General features: G+C 42.8%; 1 protein-coding gene, 1 long non-coding RNA gene and 1 pseudogene across 28 annotated transcripts in view; 1 reads left to right on the top strand and 2 right to left on the bottom strand.

The window, feature by feature from the left end:
- The window catches only part of KALRN (kalirin RhoGEF kinase), a 690,517-nt gene that overhangs the window by 558,764 nt on the left and 105,103 nt on the right, over positions 1–26,650 (bottom strand). The gene's annotated exons all lie outside the window — the stretch shown is intronic.
- Positions 510–26,650, bottom strand: LOC112208661 (uncharacterized). Its single transcript, XR_002943181.3, has 3 exons — positions 26,300–26,650; positions 2,685–2,922; positions 510–2,423 (listed from the first exon to the last, which is right to left on the bottom strand). It is a non-coding gene; the product is annotated as an uncharacterized LOC112208661 (long non-coding RNA).
- LOC129143453 (large ribosomal subunit protein uL30-like) lies at positions 4,361–13,142 on the top strand (annotated as a pseudogene).

Below are 26,650 nucleotides of genomic sequence, written 5' to 3'. Positions count from 1 at the left end.
TAAAACTTTGAACAATGTTACAAATGGAATAACAAGTTTCCATTCCTCCTGACCTCTGGCTCCTCAGTTTACGAGAAACCTAGAAACTCTGAACAGAAGAAACCTTCAGCAATGAGAGCTGATAGATTTTATAGCCAGAAGGATACTGCAGAGAGCCCCCCTCATTTTACAAATATAAGGAGAGGCCCAGAGGGGTACTATGATCGGGACAAAGATGCCTGGGGTTAGCACCGAAGGTAGAGCTGGACTCCAAAGGTAGAGCTCTCTCCACAAAACCATGCTGCTTCTTGCATGTGACTTAAATAACAAAAGCCGTCGTAATGTCTAGACTTGGACATTTTCTACAATATTAACTAGATAGTGAAAGATCACTTAATTTTAGAAGAAATAAAATATAAATATAAAACAGGAAAGGGATAGGAAAAAAGAAGTCCAAACTAATCAAATACAGTTTTTAGCAAATATAACTTTATTTTTCAGGTTATCCCCTTAGTTAATAACCTCTATAGTTACTGCTCCTTCTGATGTTTTATTTTGATATTTCCATAGATTTCTGTAAACTGAGAGTTTATTCAATGTATGACAAGTTTTCTATAGGTGCATAATTCTTGTTCAAGGCATATATTTCAAAATGTAGACCCACATCTTTCTCCAGTTTCCAGAAAATAGAGAGTTTGAAGCAACAGACACAGAAGAGTGGGTTTGCTCCCATGCTGCAGAAGGCATTTGCAGGACAGAATTCCCAGCTCTATTCTAGAATCAAACATCTGAGGATTTTTTGAGTCTATATTTGGAAATGCCATTCCAACCCTGAAGGCTTGAAATGTGCTGCTTAAAGGTGTGCCAGGAAAATATGGCAGCAGCACCATCTGCATTTATACTGCCACCTTTTAGCCCTGGATCCAAGATTTATACAGCAACAATGGTCAACTATTCGGCTCTTCTCCATTTCTTCATGAAGTCTTTACTTTCCCCTGGCAGTGCACAGAGATTTTATATGCCGCCTAAATTAATCTGAAACAGAGGTAAAGGATGTCTCAGCCAAGGTCACTGTCCAATCTGGATGCAGTGAGAGCTATAAAAACTGACTGTGTACAGTTAAGTGTGTGAGTTCTGCAGTAAATCCAAAACACAATGCTTCTTGCTACTCTGAATGACCACAGAAAAGGTTAGACTCAAGCTGGACTGTGAGCTATGAAAGCTACGACAGCCCTCAGCAGGGGACAGATGTTGCAACTGAGGCAACAGTGACTTGGCCAAGGCTTGGTCATGCAGAGGTGGAAGCAAATATCCAGGCATTAAACATCAGTCAGGTGGCCCAGGAGCAAGATTACATACAGGGAAGTTTGGAAGGAGAAGGAGAGAACTTGGAAGTTGGCTCAGAGCAAGCCTGTAGTGAGAAATATGAGCAAGGTCTATGGTAAAGAGCCACCCAGCTCAGTGTCCTGTTGTAATATTTATACATTTATTCTTCTACCTTTATAGCCTTTCTTCTTTCTTCTTTATGCAGATCCATGTTAGAACCTATTATGTGTTCAACCTATTATGTGTCCAACAAAACATGTATTTTCATGTCACTGACAGATTCAGGCTAAAGAAATGCATGCCGTAATGCAGCATTAGATGGGGACATTTTTTCTTCAAACTGCTTTCACATTACTTGCAACGTGATTTGTCAAAATAAATACCTTAGGACCTCGTCTCTGTAAGACTTCACATACTCTACATGTGGTGGTTCCCTTTTATCTTCAATACTTCTGGAAACACAAAAGCTGGCACAAGTGTCATTATCATGGAATCCATGGCTCCTTCCCTCTGTGCAACTGACCAGCCATCTGTTGGAAAGTCGTGCGCAGTTGCCTGCCTTTCATGGATGCTTCCATTGCCTGTTCAACATACTCACTCTCCAGGCTTGCCAAGAGTGTCTTCTGGACCCTGGGGCTGATGCTCACATGAAACCTTCTAGCCAATGTGCACTTTCAGGCACTCATACTAGGATACCAAGAGAATAGAGTGCTCTTTTAAAAAAAAATCCTTCTCATATTTCAAACATCATCTTATCTATGAAGTAAGTGTTGTGAATATGGCTAAAGGGATTTCAGGTGTCTTGCCTTTGTTCCCTGTGTGGTCCTGGTGAGGATGCTGCAGTTTCAGAGACAGCAGTAGTAAACATTGGGAATTCAGAGTGCTAGAAGGAGGTACTGGTGTCATCTCCATCATGGGCCTCCTCTCACTCATGAAGAAGTACTTAATGTCAACAGACACTTCACTTCCTACACATGAAGATGCATTCAGTCATCCTTGTCTCCTTTAGATATGCATATATCGTTAGACGGCATTTGGAAGTCATGTTTACTCTTCTCACTTGGAATAACCTACAGTGAGGAAGGGGCTGCACTGTGCAAGGAGGAGCTTCCATTTTGCTAAGGAGGAAAAGGATAAGACTGTAGTTAGTGCTTCTCTAGGTTCTAGACAATCTTCTGCATTGTATATAAATCTGATAATGGCCCCTGCACAGGGCAAAGCACTATTCCAGCTCTGAGGGCCTCACCTCAGGACTAAGACCAGGTGTTTTGACTTTGCCTCAGAGCAGGGATTTGTGATTTAAATACATTATGGAAATATGCCACTGGAGCCAAAACAAACTATAATATTCCGAGTTCAGATAAATTTTAAACTCTTACCTTTCAGCGAGGAGACATTGCTTTTTTTCTTTGTGAATCTCAAGTTGAGGGGCCAAAAGAAGTTGAGTTCCAAGTTCCTTCCAACTCCCACACCTTCACATTGGCTCTCACTCCTGCCTCTCCTGACCACTTTAAGGCAGTGAGCTCTTTCTTTTATAATATCCACAGGCTCCAGCAAGCATCTATTCCACCTAGACTTTCAATGCCTCATTAGGAAGACTGGGACCTGTCTTCTAACCTGTGGAGCAAAATTCAACAAGAAGCAGCCCACAATGAAGGCACTGAATTTTTCCTGCCCCCAACCCCCTCTTAGGAAACTGGCTGCCTGTCACACAAGTAGCCAAAACATTTGAGAGCTGTACCTGGCTCTGCATGTGACTCAAAATCATCTGGCACCATGGGCAGTTCTACATTGAACATTGTTCTTCTGCTTCATTTTCTGGGATGATTTAGAGGAGGTACAATACAAGTCCCAGTATTTAAACCCCAAACTGTAAGTACTTTATTTTGTGATGAAGTAAAACAATTTCTCAATCCAAAAGGTATCTATCTTTCAACCCCTTTCTGAGTTACTTTCTGGGCCTTCAGCCTATGGGAGACTCCTCAGAAATGCAGAGACCCTCAAGCAGTAATCATACTTATGGCTCTGATCTTCAAAAACACCTTGGAGCTAGAGAAAGGAGACAATTGGGGGTGATCCTATAAGGCTTTGATGTGGATGCCCACAGGCCTGGAGAAAGAATGATCTGGGAGATGTGCAAATAATTCTTGCTTCTTTCTGGGAGCAAAGTCTGGCCCACAGGACGGAGTCCATAATAACATGAGACATTTTTAGTAACATACAGGAGGCCACAGAAGATTCACATGTTTCTGTACTATAGATGCAAATCTGTTTTCACCTTGACCTACTGGGATAAGGAGTAAATTGAGAAACAAAGAAAAAGTAGTGCTAAGGCAGGAGAACAACCTTGAAGGCAGGGGTAGAGGGGGAGAAGCGATCTCAGATCATGTTATTAAGTTCAGCTTATAGTTCACTTCTGTTTCCATTATTGTGACATAATTTACTCCCTCCCAAAAGAATTTCTAGAGCCATCCAAAAGCATTAACAGTAACATATTGTGTTGAGTCCTGGTAACCAGTCCTAATTCCTCGCAATGATTGCAAATACAAGCATTCACCACAAAATGTTAATAACTGCTCTGTAAATATCTGGAGTGGCAAATTTACTCACATATCAGCTTTGTCCTGTATGTACATTACTTTTTTGGGGGAGGGATGGAGGTGTGACTTTTCTATCATGGTAAAATAGATAGCATATATTATTGACCATTTAATCCATGTTTAAGTGTACAGTTCAGTGGCATTCAGTCCATTCACATTTTCACATTGTTGTGCAACCATCACCACCAGCCATCTCTAGAATTTCATCATCTCAAACTGAAACCTTCATTACTTTTCACACAGAATGTGAGCCTCCCTCAAACCCCAAAGGATTAAGACTCCCCCTATCTTCCTTCTCAGTCCTTGGAGAACTATAGGATACAATATTATACAGCATTTTAAGGTTTACAAAATATTTTTCCTCAATGCTTACATAAACTTTGTAAGCCTTCTGTACGTGGGAGAAGACCAAGAATCCAAGAAGGGGACAGACTTGCTCAGACAGGGCACTGACCATGCGGGGATCCAGAGAAGGCTCCCAGTGTGCATCCCATTATCCCTCACCACCTCCGACACCGAGGAGGAGAAAGAAGGTGTTGGAGTGGTACCTAAGGAAATCCTCCAAAGGCCAGGCTGTCTCTTACCCCACCCTCTGCCTGATGTGACTCCATCTGACAGATAGTCAGAGCTGCCTGGTGGCCCAGAAAAAAAAAAGACCATTTTCTTACACATCATTCATTGCAAAAAACCAATTGGGTCATTTCACACTTCCTTTCCTTCTCTTCTCTTTTCACTCACATAAAAGCAAACCCACATCCCATCCACTTTTCACAAAAGCACCACAGTACACTCCCCATCACCCTTCTCTCTGCACAGACCTCTTTTATTCCTGATCATTCTAACCAGATTCCTTCTTCATAAAAACATGAACATTCAAGAGATCCCATCTGATGTGATTTCTCCCTCCTGCACATTGCAGGGATGGCTTGGCCCATGGCTTCCCATCATCCTGAGGCTGCCCTGAGTGCTTGATGGGCCCCTCCATCCAGGCCGGCATGGAAGACATGGTCTGCTTTTCTGTGTATCCTCTGTTCCTCTTACAAGAACACCCGTCATTGGATTTAGGGCCCACCCTAATCTAGTATGACTTCATCTTAACTAATTATATCTGCAAAGACCCTATTTCCAAGTAAGGTCACATTCTAAGATTTCAGATAGATATGAACTTTCAAGGGACATTTATTCAACTCAGTACACCCACCTTCCTTCACCAAGGTATGTCAAATTCAATTACTTGTTTTCTTTGGGTTTCATTTTCGTTTTTTCATCTAGCACCTGCTCCATCTCAATCCTGCTCATCATCACTGCTATGCTGGAAACCCTTCTGAGAATCCTGCTTCCATTTCCCCCCATACCCATCAGTACCTCTAGTCCTCACTTTACAATGGGTATATGAACACCAGATTAAGAAGGAAATGATGCTAAATTGTCCAGAGAGAGTTCATTATTTCAAGCATTCATCTCTCCCCATTTACCCAAGAAATAGCATGTGTTCATCTCACATTTTGCCCTGGACTGGAGGGTCTAACAGTTCCTACCCTCAGGTATTACGCATCAGAGAAATGGGCTACTGCACAGCTAGAGAAGCAGAGAAGGCAAAATGTAACCAGTTAACTTTAAAAGAGATAGAAAGTTAAAAAAAAAAAAAAAAAAGCCAGCCAGGTGCAGTGGCTCATGCCTGTAATCCCAGCACTTTGGGAGGCCAAGGCTAGTGGATCACTGGAGCTCATGAGTTCAAGACCAGCCTTGGCAACAGGGCAAAACCCCATCTCTACAAAAAATACAAAAAATGGGTCAGGCGTGGTGGCACATGCCTATAGTCCCAGCTACTTGTGGGGCTGAGGTAGGAGGATCACTTGAGCCCAGAAGCTCAAAGCTGTGGTGATCTGAGATTGCACCACTGCACTCCAGCTTGAGTGACAAACTAAGACCCTGTCTCAAAAACAAACAAACAAAAACAAAAGAAAGAAAAGAAAAAGCCATGTGGGCCAAGGGTTAGGGAGGTGTGGCATAAGCCAAGTACTCAAGGAGGAACTGAATTTGAGCAGATGGAGGGAGGTGAGCTCAGAAGACATGGGGAAAAATCTGGGGAAAGGCATAGAGGTACAAATAAGCCTGGAATTTTTAGGGGACTATGAGAAGAACCCATCTGACTAGATGGTGGGTTTCACTGCAGAGGGCAGGCTTTATCAGTGATAAGGTTGTAAAGGCAATTGTTTGTAGATGTATACCTGATCCTATAGGGCCCTGAGTCCAGGCCAAGAGGACCCGTTAAGGGGTTCTAAGCAACCGGGGAGTTTGACTAAGAGGTGTTCAGAGAAGCCAGATCTGGTTGGGTGTGCATGATGGACTAGGGGGAGTAGGGGGATGGCAAGGAAGACCTGGATGGAAGCCCAGTTAAGAAGACAGGCTCCAGAGCCAGAGCTTTATTTCTCCACTGTCAGTGGCCTTGCAAAAGCCAAGTGAATCCCCATCCATTGCCATAATCTTCCGTCAGACTCTGCAATCAATATAGCCATCCTGACATGGCTTGGTGGGCAGCGGGGGGAGGAGGATACCCTGGCTGGCCTCCAGCCCTTCTTTCCCATTAACATGATGAGTTGCAGAGGGCATGTCAGGGATTGCTTTCAGTGAATTCTAGGAATGGAGATCCCTTTGCATAAAAATCCCCAAACAGGCAAAGAGAAACTCAACAGTGTTTTGCAAATCACCACATGAATGCCTCTTGGGGACAATGGCCTCTCCAGAGAGGACAGAATCACCATCTCAGCTCAGATCCGGCTTCTACTGATGCACTAGCCTAGGACTGGTGCTGGCATCTGAGAGGTAATGAAGAAACGCTCAGCTCAGGCATCACTTTATACCAGAGGCCATCAGATAAGCAATTATCATCTCCTCAGTAGACTGGGAGCTTCCTGGGAGAAGTGGGCTATCTCTTCCACAATGTTCCCATCCAGGTCCTTCTAGTCACCAGGCACAAGCCCAGAGGAGGCTGTAAACACACTCCCATCTACTCCACCCTCCTCATTCAGCCACAAACATCCCTGCTTCAGGAGCAGAGGGTGGGGTGGAGGTGACACAAAGCAGGCAGAAACAAACCCTGAGTGTGATGGGTAGAATAATTTCTGAAGTTTACAAGGCACACCTCTGAGCCTCTCTGCGTAGCCCAGTCTATCCTAGGAGAAAGATGGGCAGGAAAAGGGGAGCCCCGAGGAGCAGAAGAAGAGCTGACTCTGATGTTTCCTTTCTCCTTAACAGTGCTCTGTACTCCATCACAGGAGGTTCCCACAGGCCCCAGACCCACAGCCACTGCACCTGGAGCAACAGGACTCAGGAAGGAGCTGGGACCAGGGGCATTCGCAGGGGAAAGGGGCAGAGGTGGAATTTTCTGAATGCAGTTAAGACAAAAGGGAAGAAAAGACACACTCTCCTCTTCTCCTCTGCTGCGCTGGAAACTCAAGTTTTATCAGAAATATCACACAGGACAGCAGTCCACAAGGAAAAGGACCCTCCTGCAGATGGTTTTCCTTTTTTTAGTGATCAATGTAACTTGAAAGACATAAGTTCTACCCCCCTTATTTCAGAAAGGGATGCAAACAAATGATCTATTTGTACTAAAACTAAACTCCCTCTGCGTGTAACTTCTTAAAGGTATTTATACATTGAATCTGACTCACACTTTTGATGTGGAAAAGTTTTATTAACATAACTACTTATCCCAGCCTACTCCCCTTGGGATTCATGGCTCTTGCCCAAAAGACATTTCGGGTATTTCTATGTTACCTTAAATCCTGGCAGTGATTGGTGTTTCATAACAAGCACATTCACAGATTCCACGAGAAACTCCTAGCTGTCTTTGGGTTACAATTAGGAAGTGAAATTGGAAGTGAGAAGCAGCTCTGTCTACACGAACAAAGAGCCCCAGACTGAGGGTCTGGAGATTCAGGACCCTATTCCACCACTGCCTGTGTGGTCCAGTCACTTGCCTCCTCAGGGTCCTTGTCTGTAGAATGACATTGCTGGCCTAGCACAGTCCTTAGTTGTCTTCCAGCTCTGACTTCCTGTGATTGTAACAGAAGTTTAAAAATATCTCTAGAGAGACAAATCTCACAATATTATGTAGTCACGAAAAGACTGAACTAATGGCATCTAATATCTCTGGGTTCTGAAAGTCTGTGACTCTATTATATACAATGGTTTTTAAATGTGCAGAGATTAAGAAACATAAACACAAAACAGAAGAGTCTCTTTAAAAAGCTATTTTAAAAGAACAGACATTAAAGAGCCTAAAAGAGCCATTCTGTGTACATATAGAGCAAATGGGTGAACAAAATCAAAATTATGCAACGTCTAGGGTGGCAAAGGCTTGTAGTGACTGGGACTCTTTCCTGATGAAAATAAGGCATGACACTTGGGACATTATGCCACAGTCCTAACTCCATGTCATTGTTATATCTTTTGTCATTGGGCGCAGGGAAAACACAGGACCCCAACACATGGATGGCATTATGCGAAAAAGATTAATTCTCTCTTGACAAGTGCACTGCTTTGTCCTGAGCTCAATGGCAGATCCTGGGGCAGCAGCGAAGCATCTCAAGATACTTAAGAACTTAGGACTTCGGCTAAGTTGGAGTCTTGCTGGTTAATAGGACATGGATTCACTCAAGTCAAAACACAGGTTCAAAGTGGGGCATAATACACAGCAGACAGATGAGATTCATTACAAAATACTCAGCTAACATGGCGGGGAACAGGAATGAGCAAGACTTGAGGTCAGGTGATCAAGCATTAGTAAAGTTTGTCAGGCCCCAAGTTTAAGTAGAGACTATTAGAGGTAAACTAAGTCTCCCAAGGACTGGGAATAGATGTTGAGTGCTAATATACAGAAGGTATTCAACTGCACTTGTTCACCAAATGGAAACTTACAAAAGAAGCTGTTGCTCCAATGAGGTTTGTTTGCTGAACAATGTTTCTCATTCATGGTAGCCAAGACTTTCGGGTCAGCCCCAGGAGAGAGAAGCAGAGGTGGAGGGAAACTCCCTGAACTTAAAGATGCCTAGACCAGGTCCAAGTCCCCTAAGAGGAGGGATTCCACTTCATATACCACCCTGAATCTGGCTGATGGAAGGAAGCTGTATTCTCTGGATGAATGAGGGCTTGGCCAGAGAGTTGATGTCCTCCATAGTTTAAGCTGGATGGGGCCCCTGGATGGGTGTCCATCTATCTAAGGAGACCCTGCCTTATCAGCATCCCAGACCCACATGAATCTTAGAAATCCTGAAAGATTTCAGGTTGCCAGAAGCAGCTGGACACAAACAAAAGGCCCTTCACAGAGTAATTAAAATAAGCAAGAAGGTAAAGGCTCTGTGTGTCTAATTCTGCACTCAGCTGAGGGAGATGTGATGGATGAACCCCAAGAAATGGGCATGAGCCAAGCCTGTTTCCAGAAAAGCCTTTCCCCTATTGTGAGAACTGGTATTAGACAAAGTAATAATCATTTTCAGTTGAATCTTGTGAAAAACTGAATTTAACCTGAAAGTAGGTATTGCATTTCTTTAAATTCCATTTCATATGGTTCCACTCCATATCCATCTTCTAATGGAGAGGATGGTTTCTTAACTGTCTTGTTTGTGAACTGTCTGTGTGTTCATACTATGATTCTATTAAAGTTATTTTACTTGGAGAAGGATATTTAAACCTAGTCTGTGGGGCAGTGGATCTGGAAATGTTCTAGACCTCTGATCCTGTCCTGGCCTTTCTTAGTCACCCCTGCCTGTGCCAAGAGATTAGCCACTTATTTAGTACAATCAAACTCAAGGTAGTATCAACTACTTGGTGGCACCTCTGATTTAAGACAAAGGTGACATTGTGATGCTGTGAGGAAAGAATGGTATTTTCAATAAATGTCTTCAAGTCTACTGATGACAAAACAGGAGAAAAAAAAATCTCTTTTTTTCTGGCTGGAACCATGGAGGGTGCAGAAGAGAAGAAGAAGAACGTTCCTTTGGTGTTTTAGACATGAAGTCCTTGCCCATGCCTATGTCCTGAATGGTAATGCCCAGGTTTTCTTCTAGGGTTTTTATGGTTTTAGGTCTAAGGTTTAAGTCTTTAATCCATCTTGAATTAATTTTTGTATTAAGGTGTAAGGAAGGGATCCAGTTTCAGCTTTCTACATATGGCTAGCCAGTTTTCCCAGCACCATTTATTAAATAGGGAATCCTTTCCCCATTGCTTGTTTTCCTCAAGTTTGTCAAAGATCAGATAGCTGTAGATGTGTGGCGTTATTTCTGACGTCTGTTCTGTTCCATTGATCTATATCTCTGTTTTGGTACCAGTACCATGCTGTTTTGGTTACTGTAGCCTTGTAGTATAGTTTGAAGTCAGGTAGCGTGATGCCTCCAGCTTTGTTCTTTTGGCTTAGGATTGACTTGGTGATGTGGGCTCTTTTTTGGTTCCATATGAACTTTAAAGTAGGTTTTTCCAATTCTCTGAAGAAAGTCATTGGTAGCTTGATGGGGATGGCATTGAATCTATAAATTACCTTGGGCAGTATGGCCATTTTCACAATATTGATTCTTCCTACCCATGAGCATGGAATGTTCTTCCATTTGCTTGTATCCTCTTTTATTTCATTGAGCAGTGATTTGTAGTTCTCCTTGAAGAGGTCCTTCAAGTCCCTTGTAAGTTGGATTCCTAAGTATTTTATTCTCTTTGAAGCAATTGTGAATGGGAGTTCACTCATGATTTGGCTCTCTGTTTGTCTGTTATTTGTGTATAAGAATGCTTGTGATTTTTGTACATTGATTTTGTATCCTGAGACTTTGCTAAAGTTGCTTATCAGCTTAAGGAGATTTTGGGCTGAGACAATGGGGTTTTCTAGATATACAATCATGTCGTCTGCAAACAGGGACAATTTGACTTCCTCTTTTCCTAACTGAATACCCTTTATTTCCTTCTCCTGCCTAATTGCCCTGGCCAGAACTTCCAACACTATGTTGAATAGGAGTGGTGAGAGAGGGCATCCCTGTCTTGTGCCAATTTTCAAAGGGAATGTCTAAAACACCAAAAGCAACGGCAACAAAAGCCAAAATTGACAAATGGGATCTAATTAAACTAAAGAGCTTCTGCACAGCAAAAGAAACTACCATCAGAGTGAACAGGCAACCTACAAAATGAGAGAAAATTTTTGCAACCTACTCATCTGACAAAGGGCTAATATCCAGAATCTACAATGAACTCAAACAAATTTACAAGAAAAAAAAAACAACCCCATCAAAAAGTGGGCAAAGGATATGAACAGACACTTCTGAAAAGAAGACATTTATGCAGCCAAAAGACACATGAAAAAATGCTCATCATCACTGGCCATCAGAGAAATGCAAATCAAAACCACAATGAGATACCATCTCACACCAGTTAGAATGGCAATCATTAAAAAGTCAGGAAACAACAGGTGCTGGAGAGGATGTGGAGAAATAGGAACACTTTTACACTGTTGGTGGGACTGTAAACTGGTTCAACCATTGTGGAAGTCAGTGTGGCGATTCCTCAGGGATCTACAACTAGAAATACCATTTGACCCAGCCATCCCATTACTGGGTATATACTCAAAGGACTATAAATCATGCTGCTATAAAGACACATGCACACGTATGTTTATTGCGGCACTATTCACAACAGCAAAGACTTGGAACCAACCCAAATGTCCAACAATGACAGACTGGATTAAGAAAATGTGGCACATATACACCATGGAATACTATGCAGCCATAAAAAATGATGAGTTCATGTCCTTTGTAGGGACATGGATGAAACTGGAAATCATCATTCTCAGTAAACTATCGCAAGGACAAAAAACGAAACACCGCATGTTCTCACTCATAGATGGGAATTGAACAATGAGAACACATGGACACAGGAAGGGGAACATCACACTCTGGGGACTGTTGTGGGGTGGGGGAGGGGGGAGGGATAGCATTAGGAGATATACCTAATGCTAAATGACGAGTTAATGAGTGCAGCACACCAGCATGGCACATGTATACATATGTAACAAACCTGCACATTGTGCACATGTACCCTAAAACTTAAAGTATAATAATAATAATAAAAAATGAAAATAAAAAAATTTAAAACTTTTTTTAAAAAATTAAAAAAAATAAAAAAAAGAAGAAGGTTCCTGTTGTGCCAGAAACCTTTAAGAAAAAGTGTAGGAATTTCACAGAGCTGAAGATCAAGCACCTGAGAAAGAAGTTTGCACAAAGGTGCTTCAAAAGGCAAGGAGGAAGCTTATCTATGAAAAAGCAAAGCACAGCCAGGTGCAGTGGCTCACACCTGTAATCCCAGCACTTTGAGAGGCCGAGGCGGGTGGATCACGAGGTCAGGAGTTCAAGACAAGCCTGGCCACGATGGTGAAACCCCGTTTCAACGAAAAAACAAACAAACAAACAAACAAAAACTACAAAAAATAGCCAGCCACAGTGGCAGGAGCCTGTAATCCCAGCTACTCGGGAGGCTGAGGCAGGAGAATCACTCGAACCCGGGCAGCAGAGGTTGCAGTGAGCCTCGATTGCACCACTGCACTCCAGCCTGGGCAACAGAGAGAGGCTCTGTCTCAAAAAAAAAAAAAAAGAGAAAGAAAGAAAAGAAAAGAAAAGAAAAAGAAAAGCACTATAACAAGGAATATAGGCAGATGTACAGAACTGAAATTCGAATGGCCAGGATGGCAAGAAAAGCTGGCAACTTCTATGTACCTGCAGAACCCAAATTGGCATTTGTCATCAGGATCAGAGGTATCAATGGTGGGAGCCCAAAGGTCCGAAAGGTGTTGCAGCTTCTTCGCCTTCGTCAAATCTTCAATGGAACCTTTGTGAAGCTTAACAAGACTTCAGTTAATATGCTGAGGACTGTAGAACCATATATTGCATAGGGGTACCCAAATCTGAAGTCAGTAAATGAACTAATCTACAAGCGTGGTTATGGCAAAATCAATAAGAAGCGAATTGCTTTGACAGATAACGCTTTGATTGTTCGATCTCTTGCATCATCTGCAGGGAGGATCTGATTCATGAGATCTATAATGTTGGAAAACGCTTCAAAGAAGCAAATAACTTCCTGTGGCCCTTTAAATTATCTTCTCCATGAGACAGAATGAAGAAAAAGACCATCCATTTTGTAGAAGGTGGAGATGCTGGCAACAGGGAGGACCAGATCAACAGGCTTATTAGAATGAACTAAGGTGTCTACCATGATTATTTTTCTAAGGTGGTCAGTTAATAAACAGTACCTGCTCTCAAATTGAATACAAAATAGTAATAATAACCTCTCTTTCTCACCGTACACTAAAAGCATTTCCAAATGAATTACTGATCCAAATGTGAGAAGTAAAACAATAAAGCTTTCAGTAGGAAATATTTAGAGTAGACAAAAATTTCTTAAACAGGACACAAAAAGTACTAAATATAAAAGAAAAAATAATAAACTGGACCACAATAAAGTTAATAACATATGTTCATTTCATGAAAATGCATCATAAGGAGTGTAAAGAGACAAGCCACAGACTGGAAGAAAATATTCATAATACATATATTCCACAAAGGACTCATATTCAGAATGCATAAAGAACTCTTACAACTCAATAAGAAAAAGGCAGATAATTCAATAGCAAAGATGAGGCAAAAGACATGAAGATTCACCTTACAAAAGAGGATATCCAAATGGCGAATAAACATATGAAAATGTTCTAGACTTCATTAGCCATCAAGGAAATGCAAAAAACAAAAACATAACGCCCACACTGTGACACTACCACATACCTAGCAGAAAAGCCAAAATGGAAAAGATAAATAATACCAAATATTGGCAAAGGTCTGAAACAATGGGAAGTATTCTATCTGCTGGTGAAGATATAAATCATTATAACTGCTTTGGAAAACTTTTTGGCAGTGTTTATTAAAGCTAAACATACTCATACCCCATTCCTTGGTATTTCCCCTTAGGTATATACTCCACAAAACTGGGTGTATATATTCATCAATAGATACGTACGAGAGTATCCATAGCGGCTTTATTCATAATAGCACCAAGCTGGAAACAACCCAAATACCTTGTACAGTAAGATGGATAAATTGTGGCATATTTATACAATATAGAAATAAATTGCTATACACAACATGGATTAATCTCACATACATAACATTGAACAAAAGAGGACAGACACAAAATAGTGTGTATTTTAGGATTCTACATATACCAAGTTTCAAAACAGGCAAACTAATCTATGATGCTGGGAGTCGCCACAGATTACCCTTGAGAGGAGGAGCTAGTCAACAGAAAGGGACCCTGCGGGGGCTAATGTTCTAGGATGCTCATAATGTTATTGATCTGTGTGCTGATTACTCAAGTGTGTTCACTGGGTAAAAATCCATGGAGCTGTACACTTAGAATTTGTGCACTCTTCTGTACACTTGCTATACTTCAGTGAAAAGTTTATAACATGAAAATATAAACACAAACTACATTTAAGGAATAAAGTCCATGTAGGAAAATAAAAAATCCATGAAAACTGCTTTGCAAACTCAAATCTATAAATGACAGCAAAATGGATAGCTTCTAATTATCCCGATTATTCTCTTCAAAATGAGAATTTGTTGTGGGGTGGGGGGGGAGGGCTAGCATTAGGAGATATACCTAATGTAAATGACGAGTTAATGGGTGCAGCACACCAGCATGGCACATGTATACATATGTAACAAACCTGCACGTTGTGCACATGTACCCTAGAACTTAAAGTATAATAATAATTTTAAAAACTTGAAAATTCCTTAAGAAAAAAAAAGAAAATTTGCTTTTTAATTTATTTAGTATCTATGTCCCACTTTCAAAAATAATTTGAAGCCATGGTCTTATTTGTTGAACAAATACACATAAGGGGCTTTTTAGTTTTCATTGGAAGCTTTTAGGGCATCAAAGTTGTTCAATTTTGTTTGGTTTACTTTTACTTTTTTCCCCATGTTAATATACAGGTTTATAAAAATACAATTTTTCTTGGCTAACACCCTCTAATGAAGATTAACAACCCTAATATTTACATAACCAGCAAGCAAATTAAGCTGAGCAAGACACAGTCCACCCAATCAGGATCTTTGGAAGGCTTCAGCCAGTGGCTGTAGTTCAGGTCTAACAGCTTGGCATTCATTGGAAAGGGAAGATTGGGAGTAATTATTTCAATAAGCCAAGCCAAGAAACACAGCTATGCTATTCAGGGAAAAGAGGAGGCCACAGAGACCAAGTCTACTTCTAGCAAAACGGAACCTGGCTGGCTAGTAAAAGCTGATGTTTCCCTACTCTGCCGTGTGTATTGGCTTTCACCTCTTCTGGAGGAAAGCTTTTGCAGAGGACAGATGGTTCTCTTACATTTGTATAATGCCTTATTATTTTCAGAGTTTCCTAGATACCAATAGCATCTGAATCTCATACTCACCTTACAATGAAAATAGAGAAGGTTAGTATTATCCCCTTTTCATTGGTGAAAGAACTGAGACTCAGACAACTAAGAGACTCTTTAAAACAACATGGCTGGCAAGTTCCATAGCATGGATAGAACATATTTGTCATGTGCTCTGTCCTTTGTACCATGGGGTCTCTTGGCTTCTCTCCAAGCCACTTAAGAGAATGAGATCCCACTTCCAAAACTTGGAAAAAAATTAAGCTAGGATTATTAGACACTGGGCAGCAGGCAAGCTGGAAGCTGTGCCACAGCCAAAGGAAAGGACAGCATTCACCTTCAAGATCATGCATTGTGGAGGCACTGGGGGGTACAGGGAGATGGGCAGGTGCCAAGACTCCTACTTGTAGCAATGGTTTGAATGCCTGAGTGACTCTACTACAAAAGGTCATCAGCAATGGTAGACTCATCTGGGCAGACTTTGCTACAGACAGGGAACTGACACCTGTGGTTATGAGACATACAAGTTCTGAAATCCATTCATGAACATAGTCAGTTTGGATTCTGCTAGGGTTGCATGCCGCCAATAGTAAACAGCATAAAGAGCACTGGCTTTGGAGTCTGCCAGACCTGGCTTTCCGTCCCAGCTCTATTTTTCACTCAATGTGTGCCCCAGAACACTTATCTGCTCTGAGTTTCAGTTTTTTTAGTCATAAAATAATAATGATAAAATATACCCATCAGAATTATTGTGAAAATTAACATAATAATAATATAAAGTTATTGGCATATAGTAGGCAGTAAATACATTTTTGTTCCTTTCTCTTCTCCCCAACTAAAAAAAGATGGATTTTCTGTGAGCTTTTAAAACACATGAAAGGAATAGTTTCTATCTTCCTTGCTAGCCAGAATGAAATAAAAACATAAATCATTTAAATTCATACCTTCCAGGTAATCATATATGAATATATAATAACCTTCTCAGGTGGCCTAATTTAAGAACCTTTACCTATTTTTTTTTTTCCTTTTTCACCTGAAAGTAATCCGATTAACTCAGCGCATGCTTCATTTCCTGGAATAGAAATTGCAATAATCTTCTCCTTAATTTCAATAATTGATTAACATGACAAAAACATGTCACCTATAGTCAGACTCTAGCACCCACAATATTCTCTAGAACTGATGTTTTGATGTTGCCAAATGCTGCCTGAAAGAAAAGCATCTGATTTCCAGGTTAACTCTAGATGTTCCCCTGGGCAAATTCCACAGGTTACACAGAAAACACTAAGAGAAGGGGTTTCATACCTGGCTGCCTATGATCTTCCTTTTAAAAAGCAAATACAGTGTTTTCAAAATCTACAGGTGATCTTCCATGAGAAAGTTCTGCTGTTTCCTCAAACTCCATGAAGATTCCTCCCATAAACTGGTGCCCCTTCCCAGTTATCCTATTCCTGTCCATAAGCACATGTTCTTAGAATCTCAGAAACAAGAAACTGAAAGAGATTTCCATTAAAGCCATCTGATCTAGTACTAAAAACAAAAAATGCATTAATCATCCCACTGAACCCCTGATGGCCTGCTACTGACTAAACACAACTAGTAGAGGGGATCCGACTACATCCCTGCTGCATTGCTCCCATTGTTGGTCAAGTCCTTCTATACATCTGGGTGGGATGTTTCTTGTTCCATCCTTCCCCCTTTCACTAATCCCAGCTCTGCATTCTAGAGCAATAGGGGACAGACAAATCTCACCCTTCTTCCTCACTAGAGGCCCCACAACATGGAAGGCACCCATTATGTGTGTACACAGGTTTTACGCTCTGAATCAAACATTCAATCCAAAAAACATCTGAGGATCAACTGTGTGCCTCACACTGTTTTAGGTGCTAAGACAGGAGATGTAAATACCATACAGCATCTATATGCAAAAAGCTCACAGTAGTCCCTTAGAATTTCTGGATATGACCTGGCTTCTAGACCAACCACCCTCTCCCTCTTCCAGATACACTTTGGCCTAGTGATGCTTCTTTTAAAATGTGATTCACAGAATATGGGAGCAAAACTGGATGGATGAGTCTGTGGATTATTTCCTAGTCTGATATTGTACTACAGTTGTGCAAGATGTTAACAGTGGGGGATGCTGGATGAAGGGCACACAGGACTTACATGTATGTTTCTTTGCAACTTCCTATGAAGGTATAATTATTTCAAAATAATTTTTTTCTAATGGATGGAGATGCCACTAACACAAGCTACTGACAGGACAATTCAAAACCTAATAAAAGGCCCAAACTAGGATAGGTCCACCTACTCAAATACTTCTTGAAATAACACGGAGGCGAACAGAGAGCAAGAACTGTCAGATAAAAGTCCACACTCTGTCTCTCCCTAGGAGGCAGAGTATCTTCCATAAGCACTTGCTTATAGAAGACGCTCCATGATCTGAATCTGCAGGGCCTTCTCCTCATTCGTATTCTGGAATGTCTGGATGGGCAGAGCCTATTGCCTGTGCTCCCTCTCACCTGGAGGGGCTGCATGGGGTGGGGAGTTATAAACCATTAGGCTTTGGAGTCCAACACACCTGGCTTTAAAATGTAGGCCCACCACTCACTAGCTGTGATAGCCTGGGGACCTTACTTGCTCTTTTCAAGCCTCGCAAAACAAAGATGGTGATAAGCGCTATTATCTCACATAGTTTTGTAAAAGGAGACAATAAAATAATTTATATAAAGCACATGGTATAGTTCCAGCATCCACAAATAACTCAATAAATATTTGTTGTTTTAGAGCCTCACTCATGGATAAGTTCTAGGTTTCCAGGATTTACTAACTCCCCACCTCTTTTTTTTTCCTTTCTTTTTTTTTCTTTGAGACAGAGTCGCTCTATTGCCCAGGCTGGAGTGCAGAGGTGCAATCTCAGCTCACTGCAACCTCTGCCTCCCAGGCGCAAGCGATTCTCCTGCCTCAGCCTCCTGAGTAGCTAGGATTACAGGCATGCACCACCATACTGGCTAATTTTTGTATTTTTAGTAGAGATGGGGTTTCACCATGTTGACCAGACTGGTCTCAAACTCCTGGCCTCAAGTGATCTGCCTGCCTCGGCCTCCCAAAGTGCTGGGATTACAGGCGTGAGACACTGAGCCTGGCCCTTACTCCCTTTTTAACATCTGATAGAACATCTGCCCTTTCCCCACCTTCTAGTACCTCTCTAGCCTGCCAGGATGTCTCAGATTTCCAGTCCAGTGCTTCTCCTCGAGCCATTTGCAGTGAAGGCTCAGTTTGATTTTTTTTTCTGCTTTTATTCTAATCTGTTATAGACTAGTACTTTAGTAAACTATAATGAAAATGAATTACCAGCAAAGTACAATTTTAAAAACAAAAGTTCCAATTTTTTAATTTTTAGATTCAACAGACATAAAATTACTCTGGCAAATTGCTATAAAGTTTCTAAATGCTTCCTTTCTATTTCTGTGCTCCTCATTACTGACTGACAACAAATGGTTGGCAGAGCAGTTCCATGGACCACACTTTAGGGAGCACTTCTCCATTACCTCCCTTCTCCAAGCCTGTAGGAACCTTACTTTCAGTGAAACACAACTGAGGGCTTAAGATCTCTGTGTTTGGGATATTGGTTTTAATTGCCAAGGAGGATTGTATGCTCTCTGAGTGCCAGGGTCATGTCCACTGTGCTCAGAACCAGATGCCTCATGAGGGCCCAATTCCTGCTGATAATCTAAGCACTCAAACAGGCATATTATTTACTTTTACCTTTCCATGATTTCACCTTGATGGTGCACCCTTGAAAACCTGCCTAGAGAGAACACTTTGTCCCTTCAACATCCCTCCCTGTTTGCCTGCATTCCATCTATTTCTGTGTGTGTCTTTTTTACCACCTGCTTCATCTCCATTTAACTGAAACGTACCAGATATAGTCACAGTTTCTTCCACAGAGGGAGAAGACAGGACAAATCTCAGAAAATCCCATTCATCAGAAAAGCTGGCTTCTGGCTCACCAGATAAACATTTAAGGAAATGGAGTGGTTACATTAATTTACTTCCTGGGGATACTGTTAGCCTCATCTCTGTGTCTCTCTAATGCTGGGCACATACTAGCTGCTCAGTAGACGTTTATGTGAAGTGGGCACAGAGTAGCAGCTGCTGCAGTGACTGCAAGTCACACCTTCGGTCATGTCACTCAGAAGAAGAGGGGCAGTGAGTGGCACTGCCACAGGAAGGAGCCTCAGATGTCACTGAGACCAGTGGCTGTCTACCCTGACAGAACAATGAAATCACTCGGGGAACTCTGATACAATACTCACTCCTACATCTCAGACCCAGAGACTTTTTAATGTCATTGATCTGGGGTGAAGCTTGGGCATCAGCATTTTTCAGGTTCCATAGGCAATTCCAATGTGTGGCTAGGGTGAAAACTCACTGATTTAGAACACTCTCCCATCCACACAGGTACGTAGCAGAGTTCCTTAAATGTTTGTTGAGTAGATGAATGAGGGAGTCACTGGATCAGTAGATTGATAAAGGGAGGAGGATAGGTCTGGAGCAAATGCGAACATGGCCTTAACCCTGTCTCCTCAGATCCCTCACCTCCAGCTGCTGTGCATCTTTTCCCAAGGTCCAGCCTTAAGCTCTAGCCAGGAAGCATCCTCTTGCCCATAAGAGAAGGGCTTGCTCCTCCCCTCAAACACTGGTCCCTAGGAAAGCACTAACTTAGTCCACCCTCACCTTTTTCAAGCAGGAAACTCCTGGGCTTTCTCGAACACACACCCAGAAGGCTCCACAAATACCACTGGCCTCAACTCCTACAGAATAAGAACACTCTATCTCATCTATTTCATGTTTACTTAATGGCTGCTTGGATTGTTTTCCTGGAAGCTTTCAGTCCAGGATGCCATCTCAAACTACAGACTTCCAGACGACAGAGGCCCAAGAACACTGTAAAAAGTGACTGGTTTATGAAAGTCTAGTAAATGGATGCTGCTGTGGTAATGCTGCAGAGAGACAAGAGGGAAGGGGAGGATGAGAAATGGCAACCAGAAGGAGGAAGAGGAGGAGGACGAGGAAGAGGAGGAGAAGGAAGACGATGAGGAAGAGGAGGAGGATGAGGAAAAGGAGGAGGAGGATGATGAGGAAGAGGAGGAGGATGAGGAAGAGAAGGAGGACAATGAGGAAGAGGAGGACGAGGATGATGGTGACAATGACAAGGAAGTGGTGTGCATACCTGGAAGGGGAGATGCTAGCTGCCCACTGTGGGCAGGCACAGATGCACAGATGACACAGAAGATCAGGCAGTACCCACTACCCCTTCCTAAGGAGCAGGGAACAATTTAGCTAAGCTCAGACTTCTCTGCTGGGAATGTGTGCCTAGGGCTGCCCCAGATTCTGATCTCTGGCTGCTCTTTAGTTGCTGATGCTGCTATTTTTAGCTGAACAGTGGCCCCTTCCCAGCCTCCTCTCCAACCTCTAGTTCCAGGATCTCAGAGGAGCAGCTGGACTTGTCATTCTCCCTCTGGATCCTGGACTTCCTACTCCATGAAGCTACAACTGAGTCAATTTGGGATGCTATTTGGGAATGTTTGGAAGGAGATGAACATAGGGTAGCTAGGGAGTCAGTTGTGAAATCCAACACTTATTTTTCAGGCCAGAAAAAGAAAAAAGGTACATATGTTAGGTCCAAGGAGAACACTCCCTCTGGCCCCAAAAGAGACACTCCTTAGATCCCCCTCTTACTGCCCATCTAATAGCTTCCAATTGTTCAGATTATCCTGTTCTAAAATGAAAACTGGCTTTTTTTTTTATTTATTTAGGATATATGCCCCACTTTCAAACAGAATTTGACGCCAGTCTTATTTATTGAACAAATATACATTAGAGCCTTTTTAGTCTTTATTGGAAGCTTTTAGGACACCAAAATTGTTAAATTTCACTTGGTTTACCTTTGTTTGTCCTGCCTGTCTATGTATAGATGGCATTCCATCACTAGCCTTAATAGGTATTTTCTGGTATGTTTCTCTCTCTCCATTTAAAGGGGAAAAAGAAACACACACTATTTGGGCACCCTTGTTTCCTAGCACTCTGTGAGGCTCTATTAGCAGTTTTTTTCATGCAATTCTTACAACCCATGAACTAAGTTAAGGGACCCACCCAGGGCCACACAGCTCGCAAGTTGCAGAGCTGGGATTCAAATCCAGGACTTTGTGACTTCAAAGCTCACAGACGTCCATCTTCCCCAGAAAACAAGCCTCATACTCCTGTCATCAAAAAGAGCAATCTGTTCCCAACCCTAAAGCCCCATTAGACTGGTACTTCCCATTGGGCTCAATAAACCATGTGGATTGCCTGAACCACCAGTTTCCAGAAAATAGAGAGGGAAACGCATCCACCATCCACATGACAGTGAGATATGAAGAAATATGTGCCTTTTCTTGCTAGATCAGCTTTTTTGGTGGCTGCGGAAAGAAAGGAGGGGAGGCACCCAGCCAAGAGAGGTGAATTATGGATAATCCCAGAGTCTGCAATAACATTTCCCCTTCCCAGAAGCACCTCTTAACTGCAAGAATTCCAATAAAATGATTCATTCATTAATCATCCAATAGATTTTCACTGAACACCTACTATGTGCCTAGTACTAGAAACTGTATTAGGTGCTGAGGGTAGAAAAGTGAAAAAAAAAGCCATCACAGTTTCTGTCCTTATAAAGCTAGCAGCTATAGGGAAACAATGCTGGGGTTCAGAGGCATTTGTGGGGTGATAGCATCCCCTGACACACTACCTTAAATTTAGCACTGAGGCACTTTTGTGGGAGGAGGAGGAGAAGGAGGAGTAAAGGAAACCAAACTCGTTGCTATGCAACAGTGACGATTTATTCTTAGAGCAGGGAGAGCAGCGGCATGGTGCAGGGAGTGGGTGGGGGGTGGAGATGGAAAGAGGGGAGGCTGGAGGAGTACAGAGTGGGAGGAAATGTGGTATAAGCAAGCATCGAGGCTACACACACAGGCCTCTCCCCACGGAGCCGCTCACAAATGGACACTCCACAGAATCATTCTCTCCAGAGGTAGGCAGAATACTGTAGGGACAGCCCCAGGAACCACTGAAAAACCCTGGTTCTCAGGTCTGAAATTAACCTTCAGGTACTGTAACCAGGCCTGCACTGAATACCAAAAAGGGACAAAAGCTGAACATAACAATCTTTACTCCCACCAGGGAAGTAGGACTCACACACATAGTTGACCAACAAGTATTTATTAAGCACCTTCTCCATGTTCATTAAACATTGTGCAGGATGCTGTGGGGATAGAGACAGCCCTCAAGCTGAAGGAGCCCATGTCTTGGCTGGGTACAGAGACAGACACCTGCCTGAAATGCAGGACTGAGTGCTGGACCTGGCTCAGCCACTTACCTGCTTGGGGAAGCCTGTGGCAAGTCGCTCCACATCTCTGGACCTCAGGCATCTGCTCTCTAAGTTGAGAGACATAAACAAAGCTTAGCCCTATGTCTCTGACACTGTACATGCCACAGGATCTCAGTAAGAGCAGAGGTGAGTATCACCTGGGGTACTTGGGAAGGGCTGCATGGAGAAGGAGGAATTGAGAATGGAGGGGATAGGGAGATAAATGTTTCCTGAGGGCCTACTATGTATTTTTACCTAATGATAAAGAATAGTTTCCCCATTTTCAGAGCTGAAAAGGCCAAAGCCTCAGAGAGTGACTTGCTCAAAACCACACAGCAGAGCTGGGATTCAAACCCAGATCCTCCCAGCCCCAAAGCCTGAGCGCTTCCCACTGGCCCACACTGCTTCTCTGAGATGGTGAGATTTAATAGGAAAAAGGGGTGCGAGGAACACTGGTTGAGGCAACACAGGCAGAGATACTGACAGGCTGAAAAATAGCCAGGATTAACAAGGGCAGATTCCTGGGGCAAAGACAGGCTGTGACTGAAAGGAAGGTGAGGACGCAGAAAGAATGAGAACCAGGCAGTCACTAACCGACACCCTTCATTGTGCCAAGTGCTATGGAAAAGACAATTTGCAACCAAGGAGATAAAATGTGAAAATTAACAATTAGTGAAAACCTACAAAAAGTGCCAAATGAGATGTACAAAAATAAAATAGTACAGTTTAAATGGGAGAACAATTGCTTCCAACTGCAATGGCCACTGGAGATTCTGTGGAAGAAGGAGTTTGGATCTGAGCCTTAAAGGATTCAGGGGGAGGACAGGTGAGGAGAGGATGAGAGAGGTAAGGGCATTTGGAAAAGGAAAAATCTCACCCACATGAGAAAAAGCAGAAAATATGCTCCAAGGAAGACCACTTTGCTTAGAAGACAGAGCTGGTGGGAAACAGTATAAAAAAGTGGGGTTGGGCGAGGCTAGGGAGTTGTGGCTGACAGAATGAGGATTCTAATCTTCGACCAGGGCTATGAAAACCATCAGCTGTTCCAGTGAGGAAAGACATGGTGAAAAGAGGAGTTGAAGTAAAAGAAACCTGCAGGGTTCAGAAAGCCAGGGAAGGAGCTATCAGGCATGGGATGAAGAGAGTCTGAATTAGGGATGGCATTGGAGGTGGCCAGGAAGGACCGGTTCCCTGGGTATTTCAAGGACAAACAGACAAGTCCTGGTGACTGGGGGGCTGAAGAAGGCAGAATCAAAGTTAACTCAAGCTTCAAGGCAAGAACATGATGGTATCACATTCAGAACTAGAGAAGCCCAACAAAAAATTTGCAGAGAAGGTGGTAATGAGGTAGATTATTTCCATTCTATGCATTTTTAAGATTCTTCTAAGATATCCAAATGAAATAATCATGAATCATAAACTCAAGAAAAGGAAACCTGAGGCTGGGGAAGGGGAGGTGAAGTCACCCATGACCCAGGGTGAGACCAGCCCTCCCCTACTCCCTGTGCTCCCCCGGGAGGGCAAGGCTGCTGCTTTGGGAGTTGGAAACTGTATGCTCTGGTGAAAGAAGTCACAGGGAGAATGGGAATGGACTCTCAGGGCCAACACTTAATTATTCCCATCAGTAGAGCAAGTGAAGCTTTCAAACAGGGTGAAGCCACTTCCCTGTCCAGGCAAGAATTCCTTCTGTGCTCTAGCGAGGGGTCATCTAGCCTTTGCCATGGGCAGGGAATCACAGGAGACCTCACCCAGCATCTTGCTATAGAGACAGGGGATAAGATTTTGGATTCAGAGAGACCTGGGTAAGAATCTCACTTGTTCCATCTGGGGCACCTTGAACTGAATTCCATCCTCAAGATAAGGTCTGACAGAGATAGAGAAGAGCTCTATAAATGCAGCTCATGGCCCCTAAAATATCACTTCTATTTGCTTGTCAGTGGCAGTTGAAATTCTACCATTAGAGATTTATTTCTCTAGCTTAATATGTTTCTTTTAAACTACACATTCTCCTGTGAGGCATAACTTAGTGAGTTGTTACCAGCCGTAAGTACAAGAGTATGTATTCATTTATCAGATGCCTGGGGGAGCCAGGGTTTTAATGCTTTGGAGAGGAGGAGAGGGGCATTCTGGAGGTGGAATCATCGGCCATATTTGGGTAGGCTACTGAAGTTAGTCAACGATTGACCGGAATGGCAAAGGGACCTAGAAAGCAAGTTTCACAGCTTCACTGGGGATCAGTCCTAATCATCAGATAAAAGAAGTCACAAGAGAGATAACTCTGGTGGTGGAACTACCATATGACAATATGGGCCCTTTGGGGTACAATATGAAAGATAGGGGGCAGGACCTCTCCAGAGAGCACTGCAAAGCACAACAGAAAAGCCACTTCTATCTCCCGTGAAGGCAAAGTTAGAGAGATCAAGGTGTACCAGGAGAAAGGAGGTCTGAAACCAGGAAGCCCTTTCAGATGATACAAAATCCCCCCTTGTTGCTCACCTAAGCTTTCATTCTGCACCAACCCAGTCCTGAAACTGTTATTTCAAAGATGACCATGATCTCCTCACATCCAATCCCCCACAGTTCTATCTCACTCTCCAATCCTTGACTGTAGTGCCCTCTCCTTCCTTGCAACCCTTGACAAGGGAACCCCCAGGTGCTCTGGTTTTTCTACCATGTATCTGACCACTCTTGCATTCCCTCTCACTGTGCCCTAAGGCTCTGCCTCTCTCCTCTCTGTACAAACCCTCCTTGTCCCTAACAAGAGAGGGACTGCTGCCCAGCAGTTCTCAGCAAAGCAGAAAGTAGTGGTTTAGAAGAGTCTATACTGTGCAGGGCCTAGTACATAGCTAGTACACAATAAACTGCAGGAGGAATAAAGAAATGAATGCATTAAAACACTAATCCAAGTGTGACTCAAGAGGATCATGCCATAGGAAGCCACAAAAGATGTAGTATTTTGTTCTGTTTCTGTGGAAGCTTCACTTACTTAACATATACACCCAAACTTTGACACATGAGCACCCACCCATTCAGCATGTTTTCTCTGGAGAACAACTTAAAGAGAGTGTTGTCAACATCAGAATCCCTTTGCCTCCTCATTACTCTGGTCTTTTGCATCCAAGGAGATATGGTTCTCACAAAGGACCATGTAACCAAGAGAAAAAAGAAAGGATCTGGGCCCTATAGATGGAACCTGAGAGGAGAGCTCTTCTCTACCACAAAAGGACTTTTATCCCTGGGCCAGCTTCCCCAGCCTCCTGCTGCAAGTCCTCCCATATGCTCCCCAGTCCCCACTCTTGCACCATTTATCTTTGCAGTGAGCTTTTTCTGTGGCCTCACATCTGTATTATATGCGCCATGATACATACATATGTAAACAATATCAGAGAACACCATCTCAACCTTTGGGCTCCCTCACACTAATAGCCTTCCTTTTCCCCCCAGCAGAAGTGTCATGGAGATGAATACCATGGTCTCCTCCAACAAGCTGGGAGCTCTCTGAGGACCAAAGCCATAGTTAGGAGTTACCCCCTCTGTACTCACCATGTCCCTTCAGTGGTCTAGGGGAATACTCTGCCATACAGGCCCCCTAGTTCATGCTGATGACTGATCTATGAAGAAGACCAAAAGGCCCGGGAATTCCACAGAAAGGAGGAGGAGAATACATAAGGAAAGGTGGAGGGAGAGAATATAGGAGAAGGGAAGAACTTAAGTGAATCCTCTGGCCTCAGTGGCTTTCTTGTATCCTGCCTCAGTCACTCTTTTCATCTTTGACCCTGGCATTGATCATTGAGATTTGCTCTTTGATCTGCTTGTCTGTCTCTGCCCATTGAGTGTGAAGCATTGCTATTTGTCAGATATTCTGAGCACCAGAACCCATGCAAGAAAGTTGTC

Source organism: Pan troglodytes, chromosome 2, assembly GCF_028858775.2.
Source record: "Pan troglodytes isolate AG18354 chromosome 2, NHGRI_mPanTro3-v2.0_pri, whole genome shotgun sequence".
Taxonomy (NCBI): Eukaryota; Metazoa; Chordata; class Mammalia; order Primates; family Hominidae; genus Pan; species Pan troglodytes.
This window is presented reverse-complemented; position numbering and strand designations above follow the sequence as displayed.